Source organism: Ammospiza nelsoni, chromosome 4 (assembly GCF_027579445.1).
Source record: "Ammospiza nelsoni isolate bAmmNel1 chromosome 4, bAmmNel1.pri, whole genome shotgun sequence".
Lineage (NCBI taxonomy): Eukaryota > Metazoa > Chordata > Aves > Passeriformes > Passerellidae > Ammospiza > Ammospiza nelsoni.
The window spans coordinates 46,367,416-46,380,351 of record NC_080636.1 but is presented as its reverse complement, the minus strand read 5'-3'; positions in this window follow the sequence as shown (position 1 = coordinate 46,380,351).

Sequence of the window (12,936 nt, the reverse complement as noted above, 5' to 3'; positions counted from 1 at the left end):
TCAGAAAATGTTTAAACAGTAATGTAAAAATAAATGAATAGATTTTCTTCATTACTATTTTCTTTCCCAGCAAGAATGTGTGCCTCAGGGACACAAGGGTATAGAACAGATTATTAGGGAAATTTTAGTGGGAGCCCCTTGTTAAATACTGGCAGTACATCACTGTACTGGAGAAAAATGAAAGCTGGTGCCCATGGAGCTCTGCCTGATAACTGATTGCAAGACGCCTTCAAGGCTGCAATTTATCTTCAAGAAACACAATAATTAGATCTGTGTAAGCTTGGGCTGTCTCTCTTCAGCAAAGAGGCAGATATGATTTCATTATTCAATTCCTGTGAGGTCATTAGTGAACCTGGAAATCTCTTCAGCCTGTCTGTGTTAGCTTGGCTTCCAAGAATAAGAAAGGATAAATCTATCCCTAACGGTGCCAGATGAGACCCAAAGCCCTGCAGTTTATTTGGGCACACTTAGGAAGGAAAATGGGGGTTCCTTGGTGCTGCCATGCCATCATGAATCTCACCAAAGTGCTGCCCACACAGGGCTGTCTCCTTCCTAAATCTGAGCCCCTCTCCTGCTCACAAAAATAACTTGCAGGATCTTGCAAGTTCAGTGATATTAACACACACTTCTTAACTCCTGAGCAACATCAACACCTACACTGGCCAGGTATTTCTAAAATAAAAATGCGTACTTACCCAATGCTTTCTAAATACCTTTTTAATTTTTTTTTTCAATAAGAAAAGCTTTTACTGAGAGAAAACTCTTCCCATGGGGGAAAATGGTATAAAAACACACAGTTTGGGGTTTTATTTTTAAGTGTACATTTACATGTATAAGGTTATCATCTATCACCATCTCAAAGTGTTAGCTCCTGTTTCAATGAAACAAGGTGTTGCACAAGGCTTGAATCACTTCACCAGCCACAGAGAGGAAAATCAGATGGTGTGCATTTGATCTATCCAAACTACTTCACATTTATTGCACATGGATAGCACCTAACACCTTCACCCAGCCACAGGGCAGCTGAAGAATGGGTTGCCTTTTTGCATTACACCACTGCCAGGGATTGCAGGAGTTTTTTGTCCTACCCAAGAATACCTGTAAGGAGAAGATAGCAGGAGGTAGGAACATAATTAAGGACTGAAACACCCCAGGGGGAATCCATTCTGTATTTACAGGAGCACCTGTACTTCAGGCTAATCCAATCCAGCTCTCCTGATTTCAAAGTGGCAGCAGAGAGACGAGCGTGTCTTCATTGAAAATGCCAGGAAGGGAAATAACAGGAAGAACTGTGGAGTGGGATCCAAACCAAGAGCAGGAAGATCAGAGCAATAACAATGAAAAAGCACTTAAAAAAATATAAAATGGAAAGCAGAGGAAAAGCAGAAGAATCATGTTGGGGTTATCATAGCAGAATTTTGAGTTCTGTCCTTTATGTATTTTTCCTGGAGGCTGCGGACAGGTGAATAGAAAAGCAGAGCATTAATTCAGTCTAAAAAAATCCATTTGTCAACTGTGAGCTGTAGGAATCCCTCCTATTGTTTTTTCAGCTTGAATTGTCAGAAGTGTTAAAAGTTACTTTCTAAGTGCCTCTCAAATCTTTCTTTTTGCCCTCTGTCTACCTACATGCTCCCAATATTTATTTATTTATTTATTTATTTATTTATTTATTTATTTGCATCTATACAAAGAGAAATGATAGCCCTGAATGCAATTAGGTATTAATTACACTGCTAAGGTGAAATGTTTCCTTTCATCATCTCCTTCCCTGCTCAAGTGCTGTGGTGGGCTTTTCTTGCCAGCTGCATCCCAAATGGAAACAGCCAGAGGAGCCATTTACGTGTCACTATGAGGTTGGGAAACAAGTCGGCCAAGTGCCTTCTTTTGGAAAAATGTCCCTGGATGTCACTGCTCAGGGCAGTGTTACTGGCTGAGTGGGTTTGGGATGCCACTGGCACCAGCTCAGGAAGGAGCAGAGGGTGTGCAGGGACAGTGTGCAGAGCAGCGCTCGCTCCCATTCCCTGCTCCCTGGTTTTGATTAGGCAGCACAGGCTGGAACCCACTGACATTGCCTGTCTCCTGCCTGGGAGGAGCTCGCTGTTGTGTGCATGGCTGTGCCAGTTTTCCAGCCTCCTTTCTGGACACTGATTTAAATCAGATGTCTTTACTGTGGGTCCTGCAGCTTGCCTCGGCTCCAGGGGGAAGGGTAAACAAGCAGCATGCATACATACATGCATGGTATCCATGCATTCATGTATGGATACCAGCCTCAAAAGGGCAGGAACAAGGATTTTTATGGTCAGACTGGAGAGAGTTGGGGTGTGAAATCCCACTGCAGCATCTGAAGGAGTTTGTGCCCTCAACAGACAGGAGTGGCCCAGGTGAACTTTCTCGATAAACTCTTGGTTTCCTTCAAGCACATTAACCCCTTCTGTGAGAGAAACGTGCAGAGCTGGTGGCAGCAGCAAGAAGGGAGCAGATGGAGGCAGAGAGCAGCTCTGTTGGTCTGTGTCAAAGAGCTCCCCGCATCAGCCCAGATGCTGGAGCAGACGGTAACCACACATAGCCTGGAACAAGGAATTTCTGCACTGAGCAGCAGATTTTGTGTTGTGACTGGCCACCGAACAACAAAGCCATCCAACTCCACGTTTCCCTTAATCATCACAAGTGCTTACTTTGTATTAAAATGAAATGCCTCCAGGACTAGATCATAGCAGGAGCAATGATAAATCTTGTCAGAAATCCTGCTTGCCCTGGCAGGATGCAGGCTCTGTGGTTTTGGCCGTAGCGCATCCGCGCCCTTCGCTGCACCGAGGGCATCACATGTGCCTATTTAAGGTTCACATTTGGCTCTCCCCCAGCTGCCCTGGAACCTGTCTAATTTTCCCTTTAGAGACCAAAAAGTTCATTTTTCCAGGGGTAAACTGAGGGCCAAAGGTGCTACAGCAAGATGGTCTAATCCTCTGTTTTTGTCAGCTGCGACTGTTTTTGAGAGGCTGGCACCAAATTTGGAGCCTGTGCTGGTCACCTGTCCCTTGATGTCCTGAGGTCCTGCCTGATGCTGGAGGTCTAACCCCAGCTCCACACCTCCCTCCTGCATGCCTGGGTTTCCTTCCTAGGGAAGGAAAGGCACAGGCAAAGAAGAAATATTTGTGGGCAAATCCCATCCTGATGTAAGTTCAGAGCCCAGATGGGCTTTGTAGAATTCCTTCTTGCCTGTGTGTTTTTGATAGAGCCAGTGTATGAAGCTTGACACCAAAGGCATTCTCCTAAGTGCCAAAATTGTCTCTGGGAAAATAAACTGTGTGGTAGTCTGGATGTTTTCTAGTTTTTATCTTTTTGTAGCAAAATGCTTCTTGGAGGCTTGTGTCTTCTTGATATTTAATCAGGGGATTTCATACTGTCCTTGGAGTTATTTTGGTTTGCAGGGTAGAGAACAATGGGGGAATGATAATATCAATTGCTTCCTCATATTGTTTTTATTTATTTTTTTTTCCTCTCATGTTTTGGGAAATAGTTGAATTTTACATGAAGCAGCACACTGAATAGTCATCTGTTGTCCTAGATCAGTTCATGCCAGACAAATTACTCTGGGAAACAATTCTCTTCTGACCTTCATTTTTATGGATACTTGTATTAGTTGCTCATGTGGATTAAGTGGAGCAGTTTTGTAAACATATTTTTACCCTGTACTTTTCATCACATATTTTGTGGAGTGCAGTAAAAGGACAGGACATCTTTGTAGAGTTTGAGGGTATTTTTGCATGATGAACTGGTAATGAATCTGCAAGTTAGATTAAGGCTTGATGTGAATTTACCACAGATTGAAATATAGACTCTATTCAAATTACATAATTTTTCCCATGTTTTATTTTGTTACTCACGTTATTTTACCGAGACTATTCAGTAAATAAGAATGATAATTTCGCAGCATTTCATAAGATTGTTTGCATTTCATTTATTGGTAAGAAATGCTGGCCACCAAATTCCAGATGTGAAACCGTAAAAGAATAAAGTGAGTTCCAAAACCATCCCTCCAGGGACTGTATTCTTTTTTTTCCAGAATAATAGCTATTCACTGATCTCAGAAAGCAAGAAAAGGTGCCCATCAAAAAGTCAGAGGGATTTCTGATTACATCCACTTGTACCCACTTCTTGTTCCTTTTGTTTTCTTTTCTTTTTGTTTTGCCAGTTTTTGAGCAAGACAACAACAAAAAAAAAAATCCTTCACTGCTTTTGAAAGTTTATAAAACAATTGCACAAACAGGGTTTATTCATCCAGCTCAGCCATGGTTCAGTGGGTCTTTTCTGGTCTTGGGGAAACAACCTCAGCAGATGTTTTCCATCACTGCCACAGTACCAGGAATGTGACCAGGAAAGGAGGAGGTGTGCCCAGAGAATTCCGACTGCTGGGTCAGCCTGGGTGCTGCAGTGGCTCAGGGAATATGCAGATTACAATACACAAAGCATGGCTTGGCTGGAACCAGAATTATAAAGGAATTAAAGTGCCTTATCCAGACTTTGCACACCCTCTCTCACACTGGTCTGTGAGCATAAAGACCAGAACAAACAGTGCTGGCCATTGTGTTAGCAAAGTAAATCTCTTAGCAGGGATGTCCCTAGTTTGTAATTTTGTGGTTTGATAACAATTTTCTCCACCAATCCGTCTTCCCTAAATAAACTGAACTGCTTTGCTGTTTGGATTGAGATAGACTGGCTGTGAATAATTTATTTTTTTCAATTAACACATCTTTATGATTTTCTACATTTGTTGACTGGTCTATGAAGGCAATTTCCCAGAAAACCTTTGAGAAGCTGGGGTGAGGACAGGGTGGGCAGAGGGAGAAACAGAGATTGTTTCCTCCAGCATGTTGGTTTCACTGTGACAGACACAAACCAAACCCAAGAAACTCTTTCTGGCTTTTTGTTTGTTTGCTGGATTTTCTTGTTTGTTTGCTTGTAGGATGAGATCTACAAGGTGTGTTACAGAGATTTGATCTTTGACATCAAATGTCCTTTTTACTTTAGCAGCAGCAATCAGGCCTGTCTGATAAGAGAAGCTGTGTATAGCACACACCTTTGGTGGAATCTCATGCCTCTTCCAAAATTCTGCTTCTTCATGCACAACTGTGCCCTGCACTGTCACAGCCTTTGCTGCTGCCATCCAACCAGCCACATTACTGCTCCTTACCTTAAAATGAATGTAAGGAGCAGGCTGTGTTCTGCATGTTAATATTTTAAAGCCAAATCAGGCAAAATTGGCCCAAGTACCAGACAAAGGGGCAGGAACCAGGATGGGCAGGTGTTTAAGGTATCAGGCTGAGGCTTGGCAGATCTGGTTGCAGTTTCCAAACCTGTCAAAGAACTTTTGTGCTATCTCCAACAAGCTGCTAAGTCTTCTGGGCATGGGTTCTCTGGCTATAAAGCTGGGGATGATATCATCTTGCCTTGAAGAATAATTGAGGGTTGTAGTTGTTTGCTGGGGCTCCACAGTAAGATGGCAAGGGCTATTGCTTGCAGCCTGATCTCACAGAAATGATCTCATTGCTTAGTGGTTTAGGTTCCAAATCTGCCAAGTGGGAACAATAACTTTGCTACCTCTTCAGGTCTGTTATGGAACTTACTGCAGGAATATTTGGAAAAAAAAAAAAAAAAAAAAAACAAAAAACAAAAAACCCACTTTTCTTTACATTCTACTCTCTCTCAAGAGACTCCAGGGTAAAACAGCAGCTTCCTCACAGCCACCAGAGAGTTTTATGCTGAAGGGGCTTGGCTCAAATATCTGAGCCAGTTAAGGCTTTCCAATGTAAACCCTCAAAGAAGGGATCATTTAATGATTCCCATCTTCATTTAGATTCCTCTTTTTCTTTTGCCTTGTATGTTGTAACTCTGGCTCCTAAGTTCCCCCAGCAATTTTCTCAAGTTGAATTTGTTATTCCAAGAGCAGGAGAACTGGATTCATTAGTTAAACTCCTGTACAGCAGGAAGAATGATGCCAACAACTGATTGTCAGTACTTTTCTCTTCAAGACTGTGCTTAGTCTCTGCTGTCTTTTGAGCAGTAAATCACTTTATAAAAGGAACAGAGAAGTGATTCCCAATTAAAGAAGTAATAAATAAGAAAAGATAATGATACTTCTCCCAGTTTCTGCAAGATAGAATCTTGGAAATTAAGATGGTGCATTAAGTTTGAAAGATGCAATCAGATGTCTTATGTGCACTACAGGAATATTTCCTCTCCCAGTTTAAATTACATGTGTGTGTTTTTATACACTTTCTTTCTTGTCAAGCCACATTTTGATGCATCTTTTGGATGTCGAGGTGATCTTCTCAAAACTTCAAACCAAATCTCAGTAACTGGAGTGAGATTTGTATTTTGAGGCAAGATAGGAACCCTCACTTCAAGGTCTCCAGAAATTCTGAGGTCAATTCTACCATTATTGATGGCAATACAAAAGTGCATCTTTGATGAAAAACAACCCCTGTACAGAGATGTCACTTCTTACAAAAAAGATCCATGGACATGATGTGTTTACTTCAGTAATCAGAATATGTGACATCCCCAAAACTTTAGAAGGTGCCTTGGTAGCAACACACACATGCAAGCTATGTTTTTATTAATATTATTTATTGATCACTGATTAGGAATTACCTGTTCTAAGTTCAGCTAAAAAAATCCTGTGTCCTGAGCCTTCACATCCCTATACAGGGCCCAGTTGTGCTGTACTAACCTTTTGTTTCTCAGCAAAATTCCTACAAAGGGAAATCATGTTATTCTAGAACAAGGGAGGGTTAACAGAATGCACATTTCTTTCATTTGTTTTTTCATGTTTTCTAAGCTTTCTTTTATATTGGCACCTCTTTTCCTGTGTTTTTCAGTTTTTCCAGTAAATAAAGATCTGTCTATTGTTTTTATTATTCTGGTTCATATGAGGGGTCTCCTAACAAGTTATTACTCTGCAGGGGAAGAGAGAACAAATTTCTTAAAGATTTTTGGAATGTGAGAATGTCAGCCAAGTCTCAGGGAATTTTCTGAGGGTTAACAGCAGTTCTAGCTGTGTTTTCTGGTATGATCTGTTTTAGAGGGATTTCCCTTCTAGAGACCTAAGGAATTGTTCATGAATCAGCCTCTTCTTCAGGGCACATCAGGAAAGCAGAAGGAATCAGCACTCAGGCTAAATTAGCACCCCCATCACCCCCATTTCAAGGCTAAACAAGTTTGCACAAATCTACAAGGGGAGCTCAGTCTGACAAGTAAATGCCAGTGGTGCTCATGCTTACAGTGCCTCATGATTGAAAAATTAATGCAAGAGATACCTCAGTCTCCAAAGCAAGTTGTTGAAATCTTTCATGTTTTTGAGAGAAATAAAAGCAAACAGATAACAATCCTGAACTCTGATTTGGTTTAACATGAGCCAAGTAGGACAGTAATGTTTTGTTGTACAAGCATATTTGAAAGGAGAAGATATGGAAGTGGGAATCCCCTCAAATTAGTTTTGTTTCTTTATTTGGTTGTTTAAAAAAAAAAACAAAACAAACAAAAAACCAAACAACTATTTGGTTGATTTATATGTTTTCCAGACCTAGATTTCTCTAGCAATTTGACACTTAAAATTTTAGAAATTGTCCTGTAAAAAAGATTCTCCTTTTTTTTTAAACAAAAATATTTACCTCAGCTTATAAGTTAAAGGACAGAAATAATCATGCTTAAAAGTCAGCAAAGGTGTAGAAGTTACTGAGGTTTCCTTTGCGCTTCTCTTAGAAATAAGAGCTAATTAGTGAAATCACACATAATTGGTGAGAAGAAAGAAAATATATATGCAATATATCTGAAAATATATTTGAAAAAAATGTCTGCAATTTCTTTTAAAATATGAAAACATATTTATGGGGCCGTCTCAGGTTTTTAAAAAATACTGACCAACTTAAAATTTTTATTATAGAAAAAGCAATGAGGAAGGTTATATTTGTGAGTCCATGTGAAAGACACAACACAATGTGATTTCTGTCACAGATGCACATGGTTTTGGCAGACAGAGAGTCACAGATTGTACAAATCTCTCTGGCAAATAATGATAAGAAGAAAAGCCCTCGCATCGCATCCACGTTAAATTATTTCAGCTCTGGTTTATGTGCCAAAAGTTCACACTGCAGTTAGATATTGTTTCTTTTCCTTGTACTTCTGACCTCGCCGCTCTGAAGAGCCAGAAAATTGCCTCCCTTTCTAGAACAGAGCAATAATTCAGGATGAAGCAGCTTTAAATGGCTGGACTTTGTTACCCCTTATCCAAAGCTGACCTCACCTAGGCCAGTCACTATGTGGGATCATACCTATTCCTTAAAACATTAATTAATTAATGAAGGAATATATAATTCCTTCAAGTATTAATTAAAATATTTATACTCCACAGGTGTTAAGAGCTAAGTTTGCTTAAAACTTTGGGCTACATTGAGCAGGACTGGTGAGTCCCCAGTGTAGCTGGTCCCCATGGGACATGCCCTAATCCACTCCCTTCAGGCTTTTGTGCTGCTCTCCTACTCCCTGTGTGCTGGTGACCTTGCCCCACCACAGTTAGGAGCCAAAAAAAAGGGCTGGTGGGTACACCTTTCCACAAGAAATGAGAAATATCCTGGGTCCCACAACATTGTCATTGTCCCTTGGGGGTCCAGTGTAACCTGCTCTCAACCAACAGGCCCGTGCTGCACGCAAAATACAAAGCACAGAAAATACAATGCCCTTGCTTGAAACCCCACTCTAAGACTGAAACCAAAACCAGCCTGTTGTATAAATGTTTTGTTTTTTTCTCCTCAGAAAAGATTTCAATCCTCTCTAACCCTGCTACTATCACAGAATGACAGAACTTTGGCCTAGCTTCAGTTCTACTTGTATTAATCAGAGGGGTGTCTCTCCCTCTTTTTTTCTTCTTGAAATATATTTTCCTTGTAAGAACCAACACTCCACTTTATCCTAAATAAGTCCTGTTGAAAATTGTGCAGTCTGAAGTATTTCAATATTTCTTTTGTAGAGATCAATTTAACCATAATGCCTTGGTCTTTAGGATACAAACAAGGTATCAGTAGTACAGGAACAGATCTTTAAATAGCTTTCTGAAGAAATTTGCTGCATTTTTCTAACCAACACTTTCTCAATGCCAGTATTGCAAATTTCAAGAAGAACACTGCCCTTACTTTTAAATAATTTTCATGAGGCAAACAGCAAATTCTCCCTGTCAGATTGTCACTTATATGAATGGAGCCTTCTTTCTAAATATTTTTTGTCTACTCTCAGGAGAAGTCTAATTTTATGTCCCTTTTTTTAGAAGCCCTGCTAGTAATGAGTGTCTGGTTTAATCATGTTCTGATCATATGGGTTGTTTGATACTGAATTAGAAAGCTGGCAGGCAATAATTTAATGGCTTACACAAGTGTTGCAACATTTTCCCTTCCTTGTACACACTTGTATTCCCTCTGTATTCTTTGGGGTACTGAAAGCAGCAGTTTATTTTGGCATTGGAGCTGCTTGTGGCTGTGTCTGCTCCAGCCATGGAGGCCTGCAGATGATTCCCTATCTCAGTGTCTCCCTCCTGTCTTTGATGTGCTCTAACACACATGACTTCACTGAGTGTAAGGATAAGATTGAAGCAGGCTCTCCTTTCCAAGCAATAGGTGGAGGAATTAAATGAACATTTTCTCTGATTGTGGCTGATGATCTGGTGAATTGCAGTGCAGCTCCTCAGACTGAGGCTCTCATACCTCAACTGTTCATTGCCACTTCCTCCTGGCTGCCTTTAAGATATCACGGTTGTCTACAGCCTAATATGAATACAGAAGTCAAAACAACTTCCCTGTTCTCATTGGGGAGGCAATATCCAAATATGGGATTTTGTGACTTTAGGTGGATTCAGAAATGTTAAACTAATAAATGGATCAAATCCACTTACAAAATATCTCCTCCAAATTCCACTCAAGTTAACTAGGAAAAAAATTCCTGTGTGACTCCTGAGGGATAACAGTTGTTAGTATTCACAAGCAATACTAGCTAGATATTAGGTTTGATGCCATGCCTGCTGGGTTTTAACCATCACTCCACAAGCCCTGTGAAAAGCTTGCTGGCTTTTCTTAACAGAGCCCTACTTTCCCTCCACTATTCCCTCTGAGCTGCAATCCTGCCCTGCCACAGATGTCAGGGCAAAATCCCTTCCCCTTCAAATTGCTGTGATTACAGGCTGAAATCTCCAGCTCCTCATTTTAACTCCACAGATTATCCATGCCAGATAAAGCTTGAGTAAAATAGTCTAATGATCATCTGATCAGTTTCTAAAGTCAGATCCATCTTCAGAGGAAAAAAAAGATAGAGCGATTATGAAGTGGAAGGGGCATGTTCAACAGATCTAAAGAGACTTTTCAAGCTAAAGCCACGCATTGAGGGTTTATGTGCAACACAGATATAAAGCCTGGGGCCTTGCAAGAGCATTTACTCACATGAGTGCTCAGAATTTCTTAAAATGAGTGTGAGTTTGGGCATAAAAAGATGGAACACATGGTCAGCAGCTGGAATTTATGAAGACCTCTATTTAATAAAACAGTAGTAACCACTTTGTGCTGCTGCTGCATTCTTTTCCTGGTGGCAAAATGGTGGCACACCAGAAGAAAAAATCTGTGGTTTTCAGTAGAAAAAGCATTTCCCAGAGGCTGAGGGGGTGGAGAGAACAAGGTTGTAGGAAAGGGCTGATTTTCTGATAGTGTTCTAAAGTTGTTGGGTGGTTTTGAGTTGGGTTTTGGGGTTTTTTTGGGGTTTTTTGTGGGTGATACCTACTGTCCCCACTTGTGACTACTAACACACACCTCTGAGGTTTACAAGGCTTTTCTGGATAAAGCCACCACTGGCTCAGTTTAAGGTTGATTTTAATCCTTTTTAGGAGAGAAGGCTGGAGTAGATGGTGGGCAGAAGTCCCTCCCGAGCAATATTTCCATGACTCATTAATTTTGTGCTGAATTTGAAAATTTTTATAATGTAATAAGAAACTTCTCAACACAAAAATTGTGATTGGGCCTTCTGCCAAAGGGAGAAAAGCCCCAAAAGCTACGTATTCCCCATTTCAAGTAAAACTAGCTAACCAGTGTGTATTTTCCCAGATGTTGGGGCTTCCTTGACAAACACTGCTTTTCTCAATTTATTTCTTTGTGGGAAACCATTTGTTTCAAATCCTGCTCCAGCTTGCATCCAGAACCAACCAAAAACATCCACTTGGAGCTCAGGAGTTCGACCACTTAAAAAACAAAGCCAGCAGTGCCAGCTCTGTTGTGTGCAACAGGCATGCATAAACAGATTGAAGGACATTTGTCATTGTTTCAGTGCTGGCCTCACACTAAAGACCAATAAACATTTAAAATAATGCAGTTATGTGGGCTGGGCTGTTCAGAGAGGCACTTTCTGGCTATGTGGCAGCATAGAGGTAAAGAGGGACAATTCTCAAGCCCTGCATATGGATTTGTGTCTGGATATGTTAAATAATTCATGTTTGAAACAATACATAGATTTATATTGGAACCCAACAGAGAAGGTAATATTGGAAAGTCCCTAATTACCTAATTCCAACATTATTTTCACATTTACTCAGCCCTCGTGATAGTGCACAACAGAACAAAAATTGTACAAATTTATAAACAGTAAAAGGAAAATATAATGCCAGGTTCTCCAGACAGAAACATGAAAAACAGTGTGAGATCCAGTAAGAAAAATAATAAAAATCTACTGGAGAGGGGAGTAATAATATAGAGCCAACAGTAGTCAATCTGAGAACACCTTTGGAAATTAAAGAAAAGATGTAGAGGTAGGTTTTAGAAAGTTAGAAGGGAATAAGTAAAATCAGTTTTTAGGGGGATTTTAGTGCCCCCCACAGTTATAATACCATCACCTGCCAATTTCAGAAGTGACAGCAGATTCTTGAAAGAGCAGGTATTGTGTTACCCCCTGTCTAAAACCCAGCCAGGCCCAACACCTTCAAGGCTTTCAAAACCAATAATCCCAATTGAAAGCCAGGCAGCCACACTACAGCAGGCTGATGGAAAGAACATAAGGGGAGCATAATGTGGTTACAATGGCTCAGAGCAGCACTTGCACACTGATTCCAATTGCTGACATACCCCCATCAAAGGTTTGGGGAAAGGAAAAGCTCTCTCAAACAGTACACTCACAATAAAAAGTGCCAAAAGAAACAGTGGGAATCAACAAACTTTCCTCAGTAGGTTTCTTAAAGTTTCCCTGTGGTGGAAGGTATTGCTGATGTGTTTTTCATGCCTCCTGTTTTGCCTGGGAGGTTCTGGTTTGCTGCTGCTTTCAGCAAAGGAGTTACAAATTTGCCTACCAGTGCTATAGGCTGTGCCAGCTGTTTGGTTGGTGTTAGTGAGAACTGATTAATGACATTAAGTGGTATTTCCAACTTGCACCAACCAGGAATTCTGCAAGGAGCAGCTTTCACTGGAGAAACCTTAATTGTGATTCAAATACAGAGGGCAATTTACAGTAAATTTGGTTGTCTAGAGTTGTGGAAACAACAAACCCAAAAAGTTGCACTATTTACTCAACATTTTCCTTATGCTTATTTTTCTTTTCATGACTGTTTGCCATAAATACACAAAAGAAAAAAACTGAGAGACAGTAGTGATCACAGAAACAATTTTTGCCAAATAGAGATGGATTCATGTAAGACATAATTTTGCACATTTGTGAACCAGTGCTCACAATGAATCTGTCACTTGTAGAGTGTGGCAACGCTGCAGTGACCTCCAGCAATGCAGGTAGCCAAGGTAGGTAGAAAATAACTGGTTTTGGAGCACACTAATTCACCTTTCTCTTGGCTGTCTAGTAGGGATAAGCTGAAAATCCCTGGAGTGTCCAATGCCAGGTTGGATGGGGCTCTGAGCAACCTGGGCT